We start from the raw sequence: 22,684 nt of genomic DNA on the forward strand, positions 1-22,684 counted from the left end.
CGGAAAAAAAAAAAAAAAAAAAAAAAAAATATATATATATATATATATATATATATATAAAGTTTTAAATCCATACCAAGCTAATAGGTGGAAAATATGTTATTCTATTTTTTAAAATTTGTGATGATGATGTTTTTCTTATATTCATTGGTCAATTACAACACTTCTTGTGAAATGCCTACTTGTATACTTTATCCTGTTTCTATCGGGTTATTCACCTTTGTCTCCCTGATTTATGAAAGCTATGTTAAAAACTTTATGCCCTTTTCTGGGGGAAAAAAAAAAGTGAGGGAGATGTGGCTTTCCTATTTTTTGTTCGCCATAGCCTCAAAGTAGCAGTCATTAATTTGGGTAGAAGAAGGATGAGGAAGCAAACACAAGGTAGATTTGAGAACCGTACAGTTACTGACTCATGGAACATACTAGAAGCAATTATCAGAAGCCTACTTAATTCTCAAGAAAATGAGAATTACAATTACAATTCTCATTACATTTGGAAATGTATTGCCAAAAGAAACTGGAAGCTGGAGCTAAAAAGCCTTCCTCTGTCTGAGACTTAAAATGACTCTCAGATATACATCTCCCTCCCGCAAAACAGGAAGAAGACTGAGCAATCTATGTAGCTCTTGAGGAGGGAATGATGCCCCATGCATACTTTAGGCATGGTCAGAAGAAAGACACAGAAGGAAGATTCAGAAGAATCCCCTGAAGGTCCCCAGAGGCCAGGGTCCACTGCAGAACAATGCACAAGGAAACTCCTTTTATGGAGCCTAATCAAGGAATACCCCCAACCTAGGAGGAGAGGATACCTTCCAATGTCTGATAGATTTCAGATTACAGGAGACCAGTGGCTACTCAGTGACTCCATTCTGTCCCTTTCCAAATATTAGGAAATTATTTGGAATCTCAATAAGTGTGCTTGTTGTGAGTATCCTGTCTGCCATGGATACTGATGAGTAAGGGAAGGCAGATTGGTTTTTTTTTTAGTGCTTAGGTCTCCAAACCAAGAGCTGCCACATCCAAACCTGACAGCTATTTATGGGGTATTGTCTAGAGATGCTAGAATTTTAGTTGGATTGCTTACCAGACATCCATGCATCCCTCAGCATTCCTACCTCCAGGCTCCCTCCTCCCTCAGCCTCCTCCCCCAGTGCTGAGGTCAGGGTCATGTAGCAAGTTTTACCAATTGACTATGAGCCCATCTGTCTTATCCATTTCTCTCTACCCCTGCACTCAAGACCTTGCAGGTCACATATTCCTGATGGCATAGCTATGGGGGCCACCAAACTATAGCTGACCTAATATGAACACAAGATAATCTTGGGTTATTAAGTTTTGGGGGATTTGTCTATTATGGCAGCTAGCATTAATTAGCCTGATCATATAATAGATTTGTTATATGATAAAGGTATTTCAGTCAGTGTAAATACGGGACAGGATCTGACCATGAGAAGCTAACTTCAGGGCCCAAAGCAGTGATATGAACACAAAGATTGATCATGGGATTCAGCATGGGGCTTAGAGCATCAAGTTACAGATCTGGCTCATCCTCTAACCCACCGGGCATCTTTGGGCAAGTCACTCTAGGCTTCTGCAAATCATTTGTAAAGAAAAAAAGAAAAGTGGAACCACAACATTCCCCAAGCTTTTCCAGCCATAAATACAAACATCTCAGTTTCTCCACCATCTAAGTGTAAGCTCATATACATCTTCCCCCATTTACATTACAGAAGGGTCTGGAAGCTTACACTGGGGGATGGCTCACAGAAGCATCATAAGGAATGATTCCTCCCCATCTTGAAAAGTGGTTCTCAGTGGCAGTATGGCCAAATATTCTACTGAAATATAGATTATCCCTACGAGAAACATCTAATAAGCCTCCTTAAGTGGGGTAGATAAGAAAGCAGATTCAGCAGCTACAGGAAATAACTTTTGGCTTCTCTTTGCAACCATGCTACGGACAGGGGCCTGTGGCTGCTGTGTCATCACCAGCTGTGACAACTATGAACTCTAGTTATAGTGCGCTACTTACCCTGCAGCTTTTTCCCTAAGTTTCACCATATGTGGGGTACTTTCATTCATCCTGTGCTTCACAGGGAATTTGTGTATGTGTAATCGATATTAGTAGATATAAAGAACTTCATTGCTCTTAATAGCTGTCCTTCAGAATGCTACTGGTAGTCTAAGAGCCGGGAAGGGATCCTGATTGTTTTTTTGTTTGTTTTTTTTTTTTGCGGTACGCGGGCCTCTCACTGTTGTGGCCTCTCCCGTTGCGGAGCACAGGCTCCGACGTGCAGACTCAGCAGCCATGGCTCACGGGCCCAGCCGCTCCACGGCATGTGGGATCTTCCTGGACTGGGGCACGAACCCGTGTCCCCGAATCGGCAGGCGGACTCTCAACCACTGCGCCACTAGGGAAGCCCGATCCTGATTCTTTATTGCAGAACCCAGATGGTTCGTCATCTGGCTCCTTCTGAGAGCACAGCAGACGCCTAGGCCCCTTTGTTGCATTAGCATGTTTACTACAGCCGTAGTTACCTGGTGGCAGGATGAAATTACACGGACAGCAGGTTTACTTTCATAGCCCCCACCCGGAGTCAGCTGCCTATAGCATAAGCTACTCTTCCAGGGAGCATGTAATTTTCACACCTGTTTAATTTCAAGCCTCTCTTGTTTGACAGAGTGATTTCTCACCCTTTTTAGATGGTGCCATGCACCCCTCAACTGGATTTCTTCTCCCTGCTGTTAGAGTCTGTTCCTGCCTGAAATATTTAGAGAAACAGTTGTCTAAAAGCAGTTAATTTAATTGAGATTGCACATGCACACATGTGCACGTGCACACACACACACAAATACACAGGGTTTTTTTTTTTCCTTTTTCTGACACACAAAGGAACTGTTTCAATATTTTTATTTCCCAGTTTGTTCAATATTTATGTGTATCCTCACAAAGTAAACTTCCACAGGGTAGATATGAAGCCTATAATATCTAGATTTTTTTGGTGGGGGGAGCAGGGAGCAGAATACAATTGACCAATAGCCATTTTCTTCTGAACTGAAAGTCTGGTATAAACAAGAAGATGCCGTAATTTCTCAACCACCATCAAGTTCTTTTATAAATGGCTCTTGAAGATTCATAAATGACTTTTGAAGATTCATAGAAATCTAGCTTAGTGATTCAACAAAGCTCTCAGTACTCAGTCTATGACCGGGTCTTAGCCCTATTACTGGAGAACAACCAGTATCATCCTAGGAGGTAGATACCAGGAGAGAAATATTGAGAAAAACGATGCACATGTGCATGCCCACACACACGCACACACACAACCCACATTCTTTTTATGGAAAATATTCAAATCAGAGACAAAACCAAAAGGACAACCCATCCAAAAATGTTTCCTGATCTGGAATCCTCATTTTCACTAGCAACACGAATGCTGAGTCTCACAGCTCACTTTTCTTTGGCCTCCCTTTGAAAAGGGGTACTGGTTGGAAAGAAAACGATTCTCCGTGAGCAGGGAGCTGATTGGACACGTCACTTCATATTCCTGTCTCTTTCTCTCTAATAGTATCTCCGTCTGTATCTTTGGGAATGCCAATAAAGAAACTTGTCTTCCCGGAATACAAACTTCAACTTGTTTTAGTTCTACAAATAATTTTTCCCCTTTCCCAATGTCTTACTCACCAGTCATGTTAACCAATGAAGTAAAATGTATATAGCAATGCCTGGGGAGGGGAAGTGTGTGTTGGGGGCAGGGGACAGTAACCCATGTTTGTGCAAATCAAATACTATGTGGGGCCCCATGTGATTTAGTCCCAGTACTGTGTCCTAACCAAAGAGACACGGGTCCATCAGCCAACGCATCTGAAAAGTTTCAGTCTTGCAGCTCTCAAAGAACATTACTGACACCCTAATTTACAACCCAGAATGATTCTTAAAATCCTCTTTTCCTTTATCTCCAATTCATGAACTCCACAACTACTCCAGAACCTCTCCAAATCCTTTACTCTCAACTTTTCACTAGAAATTCTCTTTACTCTCTAGGCCACATGATCCTGAGAAAGACAGAGACAGACAGACATATCTACACAGAAGCACACATATATGTGTACGTATATATGTACGGATACACCACTCATATATTAGGCATGTGCCCATATAAGTTTCTCTCTATATACACATATACATATATGTTTGTATATCACACACATACACATTCAATCCCAAAGTTCTGCATCACAAAAGCTTATAAATTGGATCAGCAAAGTAACTCTCCTTAAAAATTTAGAAGGGAAATTGAGGCAGCACGGAAAATAGCTTCTTCAAAGGGTTGGAGAATGGTTTAAAAGAAATATAACAAACTCCCGTGCTAATACATTTTTGTCCCCACCATAGCTATTCATCCTCTCTCTCTCTCTCTTTTTTTTTGGGTGGGCGGGGAGGTAGATTCTCAAGCTACTGTCACTGCATCAGGCCCCTCCCTCCATGCCTATATGGTTCATGATGACTTTATACTCTAACTCACCTTTCAAAGCCAAACCATTTATGAAGATACCAAAATAATCATGTAATTCCATAAGAAATGCCCCTCTGCAGGATGAAAGTGGAGCTTAGACAGCCAGTTTTCTGGGCAGCAAGGAGATCTCTCGATATTGCCTCGTCAGTCTTTTAATTTTAGATGTGTGTTTTTATTTTAAGAATTAGCCTCTAGATCTTCATGGCTGTATTCACAGTTGGATTTTTGGCTTATTTACAGATCCCTCACTGCCCATCAGGAGGCCTCCAGAGGCACACAGAGACCCATTTATCCATTATCCAACCTGAGCCACCACAGGGTCAGATAAGATGATTACTAGCAGCATCAGACTGATGTCCAGCCAGGGTTCCTTCTAGGTCTATTTTAATCGGAGTAATCTCAGAAGCAATTGCAACGTATCCATACTTGTAGCTCACACAGACTGCCACTGCTGGGAAGAGCTTCCCAATCCTGTGGGCAGCCCTTTATCCGGGGGCGGGGGAGCCTCTGACTCCTGAATCCATGAATTTAACCTGTCAGAGTCTAAACAGGACAATGATTTAGACGAGCATCAGCTCAAAATGTTGACGACCTATGCCAAACCCAATAGTACCACTCTACTGAGCTCATGTTAAAACGTGCACAGGGAGGCAGCTTGCCTTCTCAGATGAAAACATTTGTCAGGCTCACTCGTGCAAACATTGACTGAGGGCAGAGACTTCAGATTTGAGGACAAATCTGGCAGAGGCGATATACGAATGGCAACGGATGATCAAGGGTAGAAGAGAACGCAATTGAGGTGACTGTGAAGCCAGAACCAAATGGGGTCTTCATTGAGTGTCCAGGCCACACTTACAGGTTTGGGAACAAAATAACCTGCATCCAAGGTGTTCCTTAGGTTAGCTCAGTTGATTCAGCAGGGATCTAAGGTCCTGGTGTGAATGCTCACCTGGCAAGAAATCTGATAGACGAGCAGCCTTGGGAGACAGCCTTGGAGATGGCCTCTGTCCATCACTAGCTGTTTAATAATGGATAAAGGCCTTGCCTCATCTGAGCCTTAGTTTCCTCACATGCAACATGTATAAAACATTCACCAACTTCTTAATAAGCTTGCAAGGATCCAGTTAATGTAGGGAAGCATTTATCTCGAAGTAGGGGCTCAGCAATGATGGCTGCTGTTATTCTGAAGGGCCAGGCACCCTGACCTAGAACACATGGCTGGTCCAATCCCTACAGGCAGTGTCACCCACAAGGTATAGCACCGTTTCCCATCTGGGGAGAAAGTTAACTGCAGATTTCCATGGGAGTCAAGCCCGGAAGTTTGAATATTTAGTGAATTCAACCAGGACCTTATGTATTTAAGGGATGAGAACCACTGGTTTAGGATTTGGAGACCATCTTTAGTGCTGAAATGATTTTAAGCCATACATTCTTTTCGGATGGCTTATAGAAAGTATACAAAGCACACACATGAAGTTTAGACATTTTGCAAATTCTTCTGCCTTTTGGAAGGTTTTTTACTTTAAATATTATGTTTTAGTTTAAAAATCCGTAATTTAGAACTCAGAAATACATTCCCATAGAATTACTTTCTTTAAAGGGTGGTTAGATTTCCAGGAACATTTCCAAAATCCTTGCGGTAGCCAAAATATAGTACTTTCAATTTGCATCACAGGTTAAAAGGACTTTTCTCTTTTGATATGATATTAAAGAATCAAAAGTGAACATGGCATCAAAGGCAAAATAATACTAAAGTAAATAGCAGTGTATCCAGATTAAGAACTGAAGCCTTCCTGAAGTCCCTAGTTAATTGCTTAAGTCATGTATTTGGCATTTTAGTTGTAACTGAAGGCACAGCTCACGGGCACAGGGTCAAGCAATGGGAGTTGGTTTCATGGGCATCCACCCACTCAGCTTCTGGAAACCGTTTACCACTTTGAACAGTGTTTAGTGGAACTGGTGAATTTAAAGACCCCTTTTAAAAAGAAAAAAAATTTTTTTTTTTTTTTTGCAGTACGTGGGCCTCTCGCTGTTGTGGCCTCTCCCGTTGCGGAGCACAGGCTCCGGACGCGCAGGTTCAGTGGCCATAGCTCACGGGCCCAGCCGCTCCGCGGCACGTGGGATCTTCCCGGACCGGGGCACGAACCCATGTCCCCTGCATCGGCAGGCGGACTCTCAACCACTGCGCCACCAGGGAAGCCCCCAAAAGAAGAATTTTTAAATGGACCCCAAGGTCGGCTTACTCATTTTGCAGATACTTGGATACGTAGAAGTATGTTAATGACCACAGCTCTGATATAATCATCAGCACGCACTCAAATGAGAAATGAACAAAACTGCGAAGCATAATTAAAATTAACATTAAAGAAATATGATGTTAAATGAAACTGCCACTTACTATTTGCATATGTCCTGCTCTCTTGTGTATGCTTGTGAATTTGGTCGGTTTATACCAACTTTTGTTTACAAAATTCCACGGAGGTATTTGCCTTCATTTGGGCCACACACACGCTTAACATAAAGTCCTTTTCTGTTCATTTTTCCCGTTGATACTCGTGGTCCACTAACTGGCTCTGTGGTAAGAGGAGACCCAGAAACCTGGAGACTCTAGAGGAAGCGTAGACAAGAGAGACCCCAAGACCCCAAACCTACCAAATGCCCTTCTGGGTGGGGAAGCCCCAGTAAGGGCAGGGTCATGGCCATCATCCCATGCACTAAATATTCATGAGGCTATTTACGTAGAGGCTGACAGAGAAGGAATAGGAGTTTTCACAGTTCATCCCTCTGGGGCAAAAACAACAGCCTTTTTGCCTAAGTAGGAAGAAGAAGACTGCTGCCAGAAGGTGTGAAGCCCTGGTCAGAGCACCATGCTAGGTTGCAGTATGCTCAGATATAAGGCCAACTAGGCCTAACTGCAATACACTGGCTGTTGAGCACTTGAAAATGGAGCTGGTGTGACTTGAGAAGGGCTATAAGTATAAAACATATACTATATTTCAGTATGGAAAAAAAATTCTCAGTTACAATTCTTATATTGATTACATATTGAAATACATTTAAGCCAACATGTCTAAAATGTTCTCAGCTGATTTTATCCATTTCCCTACTGTTTTTAATGTGACAAGTAGAAAACTTGAAATTACGAAAGTGACCTGCATTCTACTTCTGTTGGACGGTGCTGCTCTAGCTATTACTCAGTCCTTCTTTTGCTAATCCATCAGTGAGACTGATTGGCTCCACTTCCATACCCTTTCCTCAGTCACTTCTCTCCCTCCTCACCCCGGCCACCTTAGTCCACGCTACCACTGCTCACACCTGGATAAATGCTAGAATATTCTAACTGGCCCTGGAAGTCTGTTTCTACACAACTGTTAGTATGATCTTCTCAAACCCTTCATGTCATGTGCCTCTCTTCAATGGCTTTTGATTGCTGTTAGAAGAAAAGCTAAACTTGTTTCCATGGCAACGAGACACAGCGTACTTAACCTGCCCCTGCCTACCTTTCCCACTTTATCTTATGTCACAATCTTCCCTTCAAGGGTCCAGCATAGTGGTCTTCTCTGAGCTTCTAGAAAAACAAAAAACAAAAAACAAGCTAGTTCTGCCTCAGGGTCTTTGCACTAGCGGTTCCTTTTGTCTGGAAATCTCTTCTCCCTGATAGTCAGTATAGCTTCTTCTTCTTCTTAAGATCATGGTTTAAATGATGGCTCCTCAGAGAGGCTGTCCTTGATCTCTCAAAAGCAGGCAAACTTAGTTATATCCTTAGAATTTTTCTCTGTTGCACATATCAGTTTTTGAAATTTTATTCATGTGTTTATCATCTTTCTCCATACCCTAGAATATGAGCTCCATCAGACCAGAGGCCCTAATTGTAAAGTCTGTTGATATTTTACTGGTATACTGGTAATCCTCATACCTAATATAGGGTAGGCCTTCATATATGTTGTATTAGTATATTTATATATATATAAGTACATACTTTTCCAATGAGTAAAGTTATATCGGGCAGAATTAAGGCTATTTCATCCTGTACATTGGAGGAGGGTTAGAAAAGTAACGTCTGAACACACAATGAAGATTCCCTACTTATCTAGTCCAAGGCAAGCTGCCTCATAAAGGTCATTCAAACCTTTACTGATCTAGAGCACCTAATGTCTAATATTTTTCATGGTAAGAGCCTAAATGAGACTAGGAAGCAGTGGCCGTCTTTAAATAAGTGAATCACAACTAAGGCTGGATCTGATTCTGTTTTAACCTAACATAGGGCTCTCCGCCAGGATGTTATAGCAGACATGGAACATGATATACCTCATCAGTACTGCAGATACAACACTCCCTAATTTTTCCAAAAACCATACCTGAGTTCCTTCCCACCTATTCTTAGACAGACCCAGTTTAGTTTAAGCATGGAATAAAAGGGTGATTAAGAATTTGACATACAGTTTCAAATCTCACATCCAATAATCACGAAGTCAGCAAATGTTATATGCTGGGAGTCAGCGAAACTATAGACTTAATATAGATCTTCTTTCAGCCTTAATTTTACTTAAAAGTTCTTGGGTTGGGGGGATAATTTAAACAACGTTAATATCAATACTAGAACAAACACAGATACTGAATGGAATAAAAGGAAAACTTTGTATCAATTTTTTTAGCTAAACATTGACCCTTCCAAACAAATCTGCACTTGGCAGGCTGCTCTGGCTTCTCTCCCAGACCCAGACCCTCAGCAATGGTTTTTATCCTCTTAGCATTAGGAGACTGGAGGGGAAAATTTCCGAATCATTAAGGCAGTGATTCTGCCCAAACCATGGCTGCTGGTATCTCACCAGGGAGCCATAGAGTCTTCCAATACAGGGGTGTGGTTGTGAAGTCCGACAAATGCAGAATGCAGTGCCGTTCATTACCAAGAAGGCAAATTAATCCTATTTTCAAGGCGGTAGTGAGAAACAGGTAGTTTTATTTGCTACCCTTAAATGATGTCAGATTTTGGTCACACTAACATACAAAAGTTCTACATCTACCACCACCTCACTTCCCAACAGAAAACACAGGTACAAGCACCAAAATAGATAAACCGAACAGTAAGATCATCAAACAGCAGACTGAGGCATCAAAATGCAAGTGCTGTAGTTTGTCTCTCGTTAAAAAGGCCACATGGAAACTTTTGGGCCCCAGGGAAAATGCATTACATGCAAAAGAGACTTTGGTTTGGAACCAGCACCCAGTGCCTACCAGAGCACAGCCCTGATGTGACCAGAGCCTGTATCCCGACAGCTACTTCTACACTCTTTAACATGCGCATGCGCACATGTTGCACAGCCTTCCAGATAACCTTGGGCAGCGGTGGCTACCCAGCGGGAACTCGTTACCTGCCAGTAACGACCGTGCTAAGAGCCCTGTGTGCATCTCCTCCTAGGGTCCCTCACCAACCCTGGGAAGTACATGCTGTTCTTCCTCCCATTTTATGATCAGAAACACTGAGCCTCAGTCATGCTAGTTACTGCTGTATACACCTACGTTTCCTCTTTCCAGAGAGAGGCCCACTTAAAGGCACGAGAAGGCAGCGAGCTCTCCTCTTTCTACCTCTTAATCCACAGCCTTCTGGGTTTGTGTACCACATCCAGAAATCCCAGCGAGTTTATCCACTTCAATATTAGGGACATTTTTTCCTGTGTGAAATGGGCTCAAACACAGAGATTGAGAGAGGAGCCACCCTTCCTGTCCTCACACCAAGGAGGGCCAAGCGGAAATGCTGCGGGGAGACTTTGGTGCTCGACAGGCGGCTTCAGGAGCTGATGAGTGCAGCCGGATATAAATAATATCATTCAAACCAGGATGTGGCTTAGTGACATAGCTAATTCCAACTGCAGTCGCTTTGCCAGAGCAGCTTTCAAGGCTGTTTCATGTGCTTTCACAAACCCTGGAACTGCACAGGGTATTTTCACACCTGCAGAGGTAATAAGTGATTTTTGAGAACACTTGCAAAGTCGGTTGGCAAAAGTCAAAGAAGCCGGTGGAATGTAAGCTCTCCAGAGGTCCTCTTCCTGTTCCCCACTGCCTTCCTGAGTGGAGGGAGGTCATCAAGAGGGCGGGCTGCATACTCACAAACAGACTGACGTCTCAGTTGGTCTGTGGGTTTGCCTCAATTTTATCAGGAGATGAAAACAAACATGAAAGTGCCTCGGGTGGCAAGACATGGGGCTGAATTTCCTGCCTTCAGCAGATGTGGAGCCCCTGTTCATAGATCATCCTACCCTCTAGACACATAAGCGAACTGTACACAGATGTCACCTGTGTGTTAAAATCCACACCAGGAATTTATCTCCTTGGTGTATGAATGGTATGTGCTTCCAGGAGTAGAGATTTCTGATCTCTCTCCTCTGCTACATCCCAACCATCTTTTAACTCAGAATCGGTAAGTGTCCTAATATAAAGAGATGCCAATATCCCTCACGGTATGTTCTGAAACAAAGAGAAACTCAGGCATAACTATTCAGAAATTCAAAATCAACATAGCCTCGAACAAAATTTTTAAAAGTCATTTCTTGTGAACACTTTATGGTGGATTCCACAGCATACAAAGGGACTATGTCCCACAGGAATTTATTAGTAGTCTAAGAAGAATTCTATGAATAAATTATACAAATTGTATCACTATGTGTCAAAACGACAGAACTCTTTGCTGAAAAATTCTGGTAAGTAGACTTGAAACATGTGCATTACATCTGGGTGACCAGTTCAGTTAGAAATCATTCATTCAACAGGTATTTATTGCTAGGTACCAGGAATAGAGGAGTGAAAACCAAAGTTATGGCCCGACTTGTGGAGTTTATGGCCTGGAGGAAGAAGTGGTTAACAAACAAAAGGACAGACAAACAGACAAACAGGGACAGTAGCAGAGAGCAGGGAGGAGGTTCACCACCCCTTCCTGAAGACTTCGCTCAATGCTCATGTCTCTAATGTTTCAGATCACTCTTCAGGATATAGCAGGGGCTCGAGTCATCTTTGGAACATCAGCCATTGCGCCAGCAAGGTAATGGTTAGAGAATTCAAGGTAATAAGCTTATCAGATACTCACAACGTCAGGTCAGCCCAACCAAACAGAATGAACACAGTGTCTTGAGAGGCAGTAAAAGTGCAAGTTTGGGCACCAGGGACCCGGACTACTCACCATCTGGATGTCCTCCGGGCAAGGCACCTATGCTCAGTGAGCCTCAGATTCCTCACATGTAAATGGAACAAGTGTACCAACCTCAGAGGGCTCTTGTCAGAATGAGCTAATAAAATATAACGTGTCTGTTCACTTCTGGTTACACAAAATAGGTAAACAAAAAGAGCTGTGATTCTCACTGAGGAAGTTCGACCTCTCACTCACAGAGGGACAGCATGAAAGGTACCCAGGGACTTCCATTGAGGCAGGCTCTCTCTGGAAACCAGGATAGGGATTTTCCATGTCCTCCTCCTCTCCTGGGCACAGAGGGGTATCTGTTCACCCCAGATGAATGACCCAAGGCAACCCCACAAACTAACACTTTTCTGTCCGTTAAAATAATAGAGAAGGTAGAGTTACTTCTACGATCTTCTCCAAGTTACAAGTTACATTCTTTTGATCAAGAGAAAAAGATGAGTTATGTTAATGGGTCAGTTGTAAATTATCTTAGGGCAGAAATAATAGTCCATATTTAAAATATAGAGTGCATCTATCGCCATCCTCAAATTAGGTTTGTGGTGTTACGTACCCAAACTGGGTTCAATTTGGTAAGTATTTGTTGGCAACCTACATAATCCTCTGTGTTCCTATCTCAGTTCTAAGATGTACAAAAATGTTTCACATAGAGAATCTGAGTAGAGTACGTGTATAATTTTCCAGGTCGACTTGTACTCTGTCTGCCGTAGTTCCTGTTTGCTCTGAGCACCTTGGCTCCTTCTACAGCTCCTGCTATGGTGTGTTTATTGAGTGTTTCCCTCTGAGTTTGTTTGTAATCACAGCCCTGGTACTTGGAAGATTTGCCACTAGGAGTTTTAATGCAGGTGGCCTGAAGCGAACATGAATCTTGCCTTTTCCTAGAGAGCCAACGTCCAGCCTTTCACTAGCTAATGACCACTCCCCTCCAACCACCACCCCTGGCCCTATTATGAGCTTTTGTATGTGGTAACTTGACCCCCTGACTTCCTCTGAGGAGTGTAGATGAGGGAAGTTGTCTCCCAATGAAGGATGGCCTCAAAACCCAGGGCAGTTTCATCCCAAATGGTAAACCAATGGCTATTACATGTTGTTCACATGTGTGTGTAAATAAGTTATTAATGGGGGACTCTAAAGTCCATGGCTTTCCTAAAAGGGTCTCTGCAGTTTTCTTAAGCTCCCTGGGACAGGGATCACGTTTTACATATCACTGAATGTCCAGCACCTAGCATGTGCCTGGAACTTTGTAGGTTTTAATCACTTGGTTAAATGAATGAATGGTGGCTTACATACAGTTCAGAAGAGAAGGCCTGATGATAAAACAAGCTAGAACATGACCTACTTTGAGGAAGAATGACCAAGTGGTGTCAGAGGTAGCTCCAAGCAGCCGGCAGGCCTGCGCATGAGTCTCAGCTCAGCCAGGAGCCTGGGGAAATTTAACCCTTGGTACCCCACAGGAGACATGGAGGAAATGGCACATGGGGTTTGGGGGAAGTTGAGACAATGTGCAGAGCTGCTTGGCTAGCATATCAGTGAGGCCCTGGTGGAGAAGGCAGCATTGGAACCAGGACCAGATTCACTGTGGAGGTGGAGGAGGTGTACTTTCTAGTCAGAAGAAACTGCCTAAATTCAGACCAAAGGTGGGGAATCATGGGGCAAGAGCAAGGAACAGCATAAAGTCCATTCTTCTGTAACAAAGGGTGTGTGGAAGGAAATAGGATGTGGAGAGTGAGCAGGGCTTCAGTCCAGCTTGAATTCTGCACAAAGAATGCGGGGGTTTATTCCATAGAAAGGTATGCCCCAGAGTGGGCAACACACGCGTCACTGGCGTACACACGCAGCGCCAGGTAGATCGTAAAGAGACAGTACGTCCATCAGTCCCGCTCCGACCTCTGATGAAGCCAAGGAGAAAGTCTCCATCAATGCATATCTAGAACATCCGATCCATGACAACTATATTAGTCAGGGTCTCCAAGGAGAGATACGACCCCATCAAAAGTAGGAGAATCCAGGAGGGGTTAACAAAGGGGCTACAGACCACGTACGGGGATAGGTGACCACAAGCAGCAACCCAGGGCTAGTAAAGGCCCAGCTGTCACTATCTCTAGGTGTCAAGGGATGAGACAGGCAGAGTTTACGGTAACGCAGAAGGAGGGAGCCCTGTGGACGAAGCCACCTTAAAACAAGCAGTAACCTTTGGTCAAGGCACACTGCCAGGCAGGCGGTCAGGAGACAAGGGAGGGGGCAGGAAACACACCGCTTTGCTTCCTTCCCTCCAAGACCCTGCTGGGCTCCCACAGGCTGAGCCCAACTGGAGACAAGAAGGTAGGAGAGCTGCCGAGTTTGTCCATAGAGCTCAGCCTCCCGGGGCAGAGAGCAAGGAGAAGGGAGGAAAATGGATCTGGAGGAACAAATGGAACTTTTGTACACATAGAGAGAGCAGGCCTCAGGCTTACAGCCTCAGGCAGTACTATCTCAGCTAGGAGATGCTACTTCTGTTTTGTTTTGCTTTCACTGTATTTATTGTCAGCTTCTATTATGATAGATGATACTGGTTTTCCATTTACTTGGAGATAAAGTTTCCTTTTAGAATACATTTAAGTAAAAAAGGTCCATTTAAAGATAAATATGAAGTAAGCAAAGGCACAAAGAGAAGGGAAAGCAGCAAAAATAATGGAGGTGATACTGGAATGACCGATGTTTGGAAAATGCCTCATAAGAAAACTGGGTGCTGCTGACAGTTTGTGAGCAGGAGAGATAGGATCAAGGCTCTGCTTTGGGAAGCTTAATGTTGCTGCAGCTACAGAGTCCACAGCAGAGGAGCTGGGAGGCCTTTAGGTTGTGACAGTGGAGCTGCAGAGGTAGGGATGGAGGGGAAGAGTTGGAGGAAAAAGGGTAGAATTGACAATATTTGGTAATTCATTTCACAGACGGCAAGCAAGATATGAAGCAAAAGATAACAGCTGCTACCAAAATTGCCTTTAAAAAACATCTATTACCAGGAATATTAGAACTAATGTAGGAAAATAACATGACAGCAATCAAGGCCTGCTAACAGGTAGAGTTTTTTTTATGTAATTCATCTCCTGGGAGGCCGTCTGCAATGAAAGGAAGGCATGAATGTTTTTATCTAATGAGTGTCTCCTCCTGATGTTTCTCCAGAACAGCTGGGTTTGTTTTTCAGATTTGTGGCAGAAAAATTGGGAAGGTCAGCCAGGCTTGACTTCTAGCACCGGGAGGGCAATTTTCATGCCTTGGATCAGCATCATAGAGGAGGTGATTTTATAGCACATAGATACTCTGGATGTTTATTTAGAGCTTGGAAGTAAGCTGGGAGATCCATTTCCTGAAAAGACTATTTTGTTAGATAAATGAAGTCAAAGAGACATCATCATCCAAGTGTCACATAAAAATAATTTGAAACTACAGGTTAGGAATAATAACAGTTCATCAAGTTTGAAAAAAAGCTTCGGCCTGGTAAGGATTTTGAGAGTAGTTTCTCAACTTATCCCGAATTTAAAAAAAGAAAAAAAATTACACATACACACAAAATGACTTTCTGGACATGCTTCACTTGTATGAAAATTACTTTCAATTAAATTCTCAATTTCTGGTTTCCTGAGAGTTTTAACCGTCATGTTTTCAAATGAGCCAGTGATTCACAGGAATTGAGAGAAGGAAAAGACCTATCAGATGATCAAGTCCATCTCAAAAGATATCCAGGGAGTTTTTCCTGCAGTGCACCTTCCATTGCCTTGCTCAGTTCTGGTTTTAAATGACTCCAGCAATGGGACTCTTCATCAGTCTAAGAGGCCCATGGGAGCCCTCTCTCAGTCTAAGCGTCTTCATTTTAGAAAAGAATATTCTGATATTAAGTCTTGTTATACCACTTGCCTCTCCCAATGGAGCCCCACTTCTTCTCTGCCATTCTGTCCTTCAGCCCTTCCAGATGCTAGGAAGAGGCATTATATTTCCTCCTCGGTTTCTCTTTCCTTCCCCTTCATCATTTCTTATTCTTTTTTTTATCTGAAAATTTGCATGCTTTTATCGGCATCTCTGATCCCTATCACCATAGTACCAGAAGACTTTGACAAGACTGTCATTTCAAAGGCCAGCTGCTTACCTTTAGGGCCTTCAACTCCCATCCAGCATGATACTTTCTAAAATCCTGAGCATTTCAGACCTGGGTTAACACCATGGGTGACCAGATACTGGTCTGGGGACCAGGGCCTGCCACAGAACCTGTACATGACCAAAGGTCTGTGGTCAATGTGGTAAAGGTCCCTATTTCTCTAGGGTTTGCAGGATAATGGAAATTTGGCCGCGTATTTTTGTATATTTAGAAGCATTAGAAAGAACGTAGAGCTGAGAAGCATCCCATTTTTGCAGTTACCCAACTCTGAGCCTCTGGATCTCAATTTCTACATCTGCCAAAAGGAGGGGTTGGACTGCACACCATCTAAGGGCAACTAATGCATTACATCACTACAGCTCAATCCCAATTTGAAGTAGTAAAGGCAACACCCCCGATTTAGGATTGTCAGATTTAGCAAATAAAAACAGAGGACGCCCAGTTAAATTTGACCTTCAGGTGAGTAAATAAATTTTAATGTAAGTATATCTTGTGCAATATTTGGGACATACTTATACTAAAAAGTATTCACTGTTTATCTCAAATTCAAATTTAGCTGGAGGTTTTCTATTGTATCTGGCAATCCTACTCTCATCTCTACCTACACATTATCATCCTGGTTGATGGTTGGCATGTAGGTGGCTGAGTAGAAGATTTTCTTTCTCATTACCTCCACCCAGTGCCCTGATAGAGCCCCTAAAGCTCAGCTAAAGCTCTAGGCTCAGATATTTCCAAATATGTGTATGCTTACTTGCTTCTCAAGGTTCCTGAACAATCCAAATGTGACCAAATGAGGGAAAATACTTTAAAAAGTGTAAAGTACCATACGTGTGCATTATGAACATTAAACATGAAAGCCCACATCAGCATGTGATGACAAGGTGGTAATAAGTCTGCATTTCCTGTACTACAGTCCTGCACAGTTAAAAGCCAGCCTTCCTCTCAGGATCCCAGCACTTTCCACAGCAGGGCGGCCACAACTCGGCTCTAACAATAATAAAACTACTCATTTAATTATTGGAAATTTCCCACGTGCCAGGCACTGTGCTAGGGACTATACATGCATTATTTCATTTAATCTTAAAAACAATTCTGTAAAAACGGAACTCTGTTACTTCCATTTTACAGATGAAAAGACAGGCCAGAGGTGCAAAGTGACTCATCCGAAAATGGAAGATTGTCCATGAAAATGGAAGGACCACCAAAGGATTTTCACACATCATGACAATGGGATTTTAAAATTTATATCTGAAAGCAAAGGGCCAAATATACCAAGAAACTCCTAAGGAAAAAAGCAAGCCAAGGGACTTGTCCCATCAGATGATAAGGCTTATTTTAAAGCTATTGTAATTAAGACAGTGTGGTATTTGAAAAGAAGACAAATGGAAGTGCAGAGAGAATACAGAAACATACCCATGCCTGTAATGGAAACGTGACTAGTTCCCTGACAGGAACCTGACAAGGCTGACATGCAGAGCAGTGGGACAAAGAGGGCTATTCAATAAAGGGCTGACTATATGCAGAAGTAAAATTGAATTTCTACCTCAAAAAAGCAAACACTGAGTCCATATGCATCAAGACCTAAATATGAAGGACACAACTTGAAAACTTTAATAGATGAAAACATCAAGATTTATCACCTCAGCATAGAGAAGAATTTCTTAAACAAGATGCAAAATAGCACTAAAAAAAGATGGATCAAATGTGACTACATTAAAGAGAAGAACTTCTGCTTATAAAAAGAAACCACAAAGTGAAAAGATAAAGATTAGAAAAAAGTATGATTCACAAGGGATTGGTCTCTGGACATGCACTGTTTTATACAGTAGCTGTGACATACACGTGGCTTTTGAGCAATCGAAATGTGACTAGCACGAATTGAGATTTGCCCTAAGTATAAAGTACACACCAGATTTCAAAGTCTTCATCAATAATTTTATATGATTATATTTTAGATGTATTTGGATAATATAAACTAAGTTAAATGAAATAACAAGGCATTAAAATCAATTTTACCGGGCTTCCCTGGTGGTGCAGTGGTTGAGAATCTGCCTGCTAATGCAGGGGACATGGGTTCGACCCTTGGCCTGGGAAGATCCCACATGCCACGGAGCAACTAGGCCCGTGAGCCACAGCAACTGAGCCTGCGCGTCTGGAGCCTGTGCTCCGCAAAGGGAGAGGCCACGATAGTGAGAGGCCCGCGTACCGCGATGAAGAGTGGCCCCCGCTTGCCACAACTAGAGAAAGCCCTCACACAGAAACGAAGACCCAACACAGCCAAAAGTAAAAAAAAAAAAAAAAAAAAAAAAAGTAACAAATGTGCAAGTACAATTGGTGTCTTTAAAAAGAAAAAAAAGATACTATAAAAAAAATCAATTTTACCAGTTTCTTTTTACTTTTCTAATGTGGCTACTAGAAAATTTTAAATTACATATGTGGCTTGCATTATGTTCCTATTGGGCAGCACTGATCTAGAATACAGAGAGCTCCTATGAGTTAATAACAAAGAAAAAAACCCAATAGAAAAAAATGAAAAAGGTTATGAAGAGATTTTTCACAAAAGAAACAGCCAACATAAGAAGATGCTCAACCTTATCAACAATCTGAATTAGCGAAACCAAAACTGCAATGAAATATCTTTTACGCCATCAGATTAGCAAAACCTAAGAACTCTAACGACATCTACTACTGGCAAGGGTATGGAGCAACGAAAGGTCTCACTCACTGATACTGGGAGTAAAAGTTGGTACAAACACTTCAGAAAACACCTTAGCGTTAGGCGGTAGGACCGAACATTCACATAACTAGGAGCGAGTTTGCCAGTTTACAAGGTGTCTACCCTGGAGAACTCCTGCATGTGTGTGACAGGAGACGTGCACAGTAATGCTTTTAACAGCCTTATTTGTGATACCGGAAACCGGAAATGGCCCAAGTTTCCATCCACTCTAGAGTGCTTAGATCAGTTGTGAAAAACTATATGGAACGTTTAAAAAGAATGAACTGAAGCTATGTACAACTAAACGATGTCAGAGATATGGAGAGGTATAAAGGTTAAATGATCACACAAAATTCAGAGGGCGCCGTCTCTCCGAGGGAGGAAGGTGGAGGAGGTGGGCGTGCCCGGGGAGGGGGTCCTGGGGAACGGGGAGTCACTCAGATTCCATTGCGTAAACTGCGTGGTGGGTTCACAGGTGCTTATTTTCCTCTAATTTAAACTGTAAATATACATCGTATATCCCGGTTTTAAAGTACGCTACTTCACAATTTAAAGGGTTTTTTTAAAAAAGAAAACACCACCAATTACTCTGTGCATATGTGTGATATAGCATTCATCTAGATGCACTGCCTTTCACTTGCTTTTTAATAATGACACCTCTCAGGTGGGACCATGTTCTGCTGAACTTTTCTCTGCAACCTGGCCCCTCTATCCCACATCCTGTCCTAGGTAATCTCCAGATTACATGTTTCATCTACGATATAAATATCACCTTTGGAAAAATAAAATAAGGATTGCCATTCCTGTGTTCGATTCATCTCAGTCACTTTCTCTGTGAGTAGCACAGACCAAAGGGACTCAGGACCTGCACTCCAAGGCCACTGAGCTTAGAGGACCCGGGGGAGCTTGCGGCCTGGAGGAGCCGGGCCCCTGTGCTCTCGCAAGCTCTCTGCGCCCTCAGTCCAATCCTGCTTTGATTCCCCCACTTGAGTTTTTGTCACAGTTAATGCAAGGTAATTGGAGATACTCTTGAAACAGAACGTGTGGACTCCTGTCAATACTCTTGGAGAGATATAAGACAATAAAAAGGTGCAGACTTACTGAGGTATGTTTAGAGTGGCCAGGTTTCCCAGATGATTCTGCAGCTCTCAACCCACACCGAGGCAAGGGCATCGAAAGCAAATTTAGTCGACTTGAAAAGTGAACCTCCATCCTGATCCTAAAACAATTAAAAGATTTTTATTTTAAGAGGTCAAACCACCCTAGCAGGTATTTTCCCTAAACCGTTTATTTTTTCCCGTTCCCTTAGAAATGGGAACTCCTGGAGTATCAAGTATAGCTCTAATCTAATATTCCTTAGATTAGAACAAAAATAAACCTGTATTAGTTGTGTGTGTGAGCTTTAATTCTGGCACCTGTAGCACCACCGGGCCAGTATCACCTTGGAAACGTCATTCCCGCCACCTGAGGGCAGCTGAGGCCTTCCCTGAGCAAAAGTGCTCTTAGCAGGAAGGGTTTATGGGACCTGCTACTCTTATGGATCCTAGGCAGCCTCTCCATGGTTTTCAGGACCCTGATCTTCTGTCTCCTCTAGGTGAGCCCTAAGTCCTGGCTTTAAAAAACATGACCAATTAACACACAAACCTAGTCATGACGAATCAATGCACAAACCGTTATTCTCACTGTGGAGTGGAACAATTACTAAAATCTATTTGCCAGTAAATGTGCCTCATCTTGTAGATCGTTGGGTCATTAACCTTAACAATTGGTGGTGTGCCGTTTCTATCCAACTCAATTAAAGTACACACCAAGGTAGTATTTAAGAATGCATTTCAGGCAAAGGAATATATTGTTATATTATTATATCCTCATACATTAAACAACACATTTATTTCCCTTCTTGGAGAAAGAACACTGCATGATAAACACAGGGCAGAGGAGAAGCAAAAGCAGTGATTTTAAGAATAGCTCAAGAGAACTGGAGACAAGAAAAGAGGAATCCCAAGGGCATAAACCAAGTCACCTTCGGCCACCACTCCCTCTGGCATCGCTGTGGAATTTCTGGGCTAGGTGAAGGGTGGAGCAGACGGTGCACTCAGGCTGTTAGGGGCTTGTGTTCTACCTTGTGACAAAGAAATTCCTAAATTGTTCCAAACAGCTAAGAGTTCACTACCTGTTCCTAGTCTGGCATGACTGTAGCTGAACAGTTTGATGCCAAAAATCAGCAGAAAGTTCTGAGTCCTGACACTGATGCTCTATAGTCTGGGAGGGAATCTTTCTCTTTCCTAAATGTTCTGAGGGTAAGTCAGAGAAAGCTTGCTTCACAGCACTCTCTCTCAGTTTTCTTCCTATTTCCCATTTCAGGGGTTAGGCAGGGATTAAATTGGAAAGGATTATAACAGGAAACACATCTCAATACTTATGGTGTGTCACTAGATTAGATAATAAACATGTATATTTTCCTCACAAGGGACTCAAAATTAAGCATCTCTTCCATTTTCTTTCTCCCATAATTCCTCCAACCTGAATCACATTCTAGCTACAGCCAGCACAGCTTAATTCTACTTTCTATTGCTGCCCTAACAAACTGGCACAAAAGGAGTGGCTAAAATAATTCAAGTATATTATTTCACAGTTCTGTGGGTCAGAAGTGTAATGCAGCCTCACTAAGTCAAAATTAAGATGTGGGCAGGGCTGCCTGTACCACTTTCTGAAGGCTCCAGAAGATAGCCCGTTTCCTTGCTCATTCAGGGGTTTGGAGAATTCAGTTCCTTGAAGTCTGAGTACTGAGGTCCGGGTTTCCTCCCTGCCTGGGAGCTGAGGGCTGTTCCCAGTTGCTGGATGCCACCTGCGTTTCTCAGCTTGTGCCCCTTTCTATTTCTTAAAGCCAGCAACAGAGGGACGAATGCTTCAAATCTCTCCTGCCTCTTCTGACACTCCTTACGTTGTGGCATCTCTTCAGATTTAGCCAGGAAAGGTTTTCTGCTTCTAAGGGTTTATCTGATTACACTGGGTGCACCCAGATAATCTAGGGTAATCTTACCATCTCAAGATCCATTACCTTAATCACATCTACAAAATCCCTTTTCCCATGTAAGGTGACATATTACTAGGTTCCAGAAATAAGACAATGGACATCTTTGGGGGTGAGGGGTGTGCATTATTCAGCTACCACATAAGAGCAGTGCTCATACTGGATGGGCCACTGATAAGAACGGAAGAAGGGGGCTTCCCTGGTGGCGCAGTGGTTGAGAGTCCGCCTGCCATGCAGGGGACGTGGGTTTGTGCCCCGGTTCGGGAAGATCCCACATGCCGCGGAGCGGCTGGGCCCGTGAGCCATGGCCGCTGAGCCTGCGCGTCCGGAGCCTGTGCTCCGCAACGGGAGAGGCCACAACAGTGAGAGGCCCGCGTACCGCAAAAAAACAAACAAAAAAAAACCTGGTTACTCACCACATTCCCATCCTCCAACGGACCGTCTGGTTGCAGAACTCTCCATGAAGATGGCCGGGAAGACCAGCTTTCCCCACTACCCAGCGTCTACCCAGCTTCCTCTGCGCCAAACGTTCTTTTCAGCATTTACCCAGTGGTTCCCAAGCATTAGTTTGCATAAGAATCACCTGTGGGCACACATTCCAATTCGAAATCTGCTTCTGCTGTGCTGCGGTTGGAGACTCACTTCACCTGGCACTCAGTGAACTGGAAGCAGTGGTTTGAGAAGCTCTGCTGGCCCAAGAGGGCTGGGAGCAATGCAGGTGCAAATGGTTTAGGAGAGACACCCCCACCCCCACCCCACCCCCACCCCGCCCTGGCAGATGATCCCCTGTCCAAAGGCTCTCCGGAACCCCTACTTCTCCTTCTTGTGTAGCCACAAAAGACTCATTTCCTCACAACAGGGAAGAAGAAATTTGACACCTCTGTCTCCATATTGTACCTACCTCTTCTACTGCTTTAACCTGAGTCAGAAGCCTCTGCTTAGCCCTGCGTGTAGAAATGTTAATCATTAAAGGAATTCTGCCTCCAGCTTAAGATTTATGCAAAGAGCCCCTCACCCGAAATTTGCCTCCCACAGGGAGATAAGGAAGTATGAACAAAAATAACGATTGTCTTGTCAAGATTTATAGGAATTTCATGAC

General features: G+C 43.1%; 1 long non-coding RNA gene across 2 annotated transcripts in view; it reads right to left on the reverse strand.

Annotated features, from left to right (window-relative positions):
- Positions 1 to 22,262, reverse strand: part of LOC309814197 — a 348,892-nt gene extending 326,630 nt beyond the window's left edge. For both annotated transcript variants that reach the window (XR_014295645.1, XR_014295646.1), the window contains exons 1-2: positions 22,002 to 22,262; positions 19,653 to 19,770 (exon numbers count right to left, since the gene is read on the reverse strand). This is a non-coding gene — a long non-coding RNA (uncharacterized lncRNA). The remainder of the gene's footprint in view (positions 1 to 19,652; positions 19,771 to 22,001) is intronic.
- Between the last annotated feature and the right edge of the window lie 422 nt (positions 22,263 to 22,684).

Source organism: Mesoplodon mirus (assembly GCF_964341445.2).
Source record: "Mesoplodon mirus genome assembly, chromosome: 12".
Taxonomy (NCBI): domain Eukaryota; kingdom Metazoa; phylum Chordata; class Mammalia; order Artiodactyla; family Ziphiidae; genus Mesoplodon; species Mesoplodon mirus.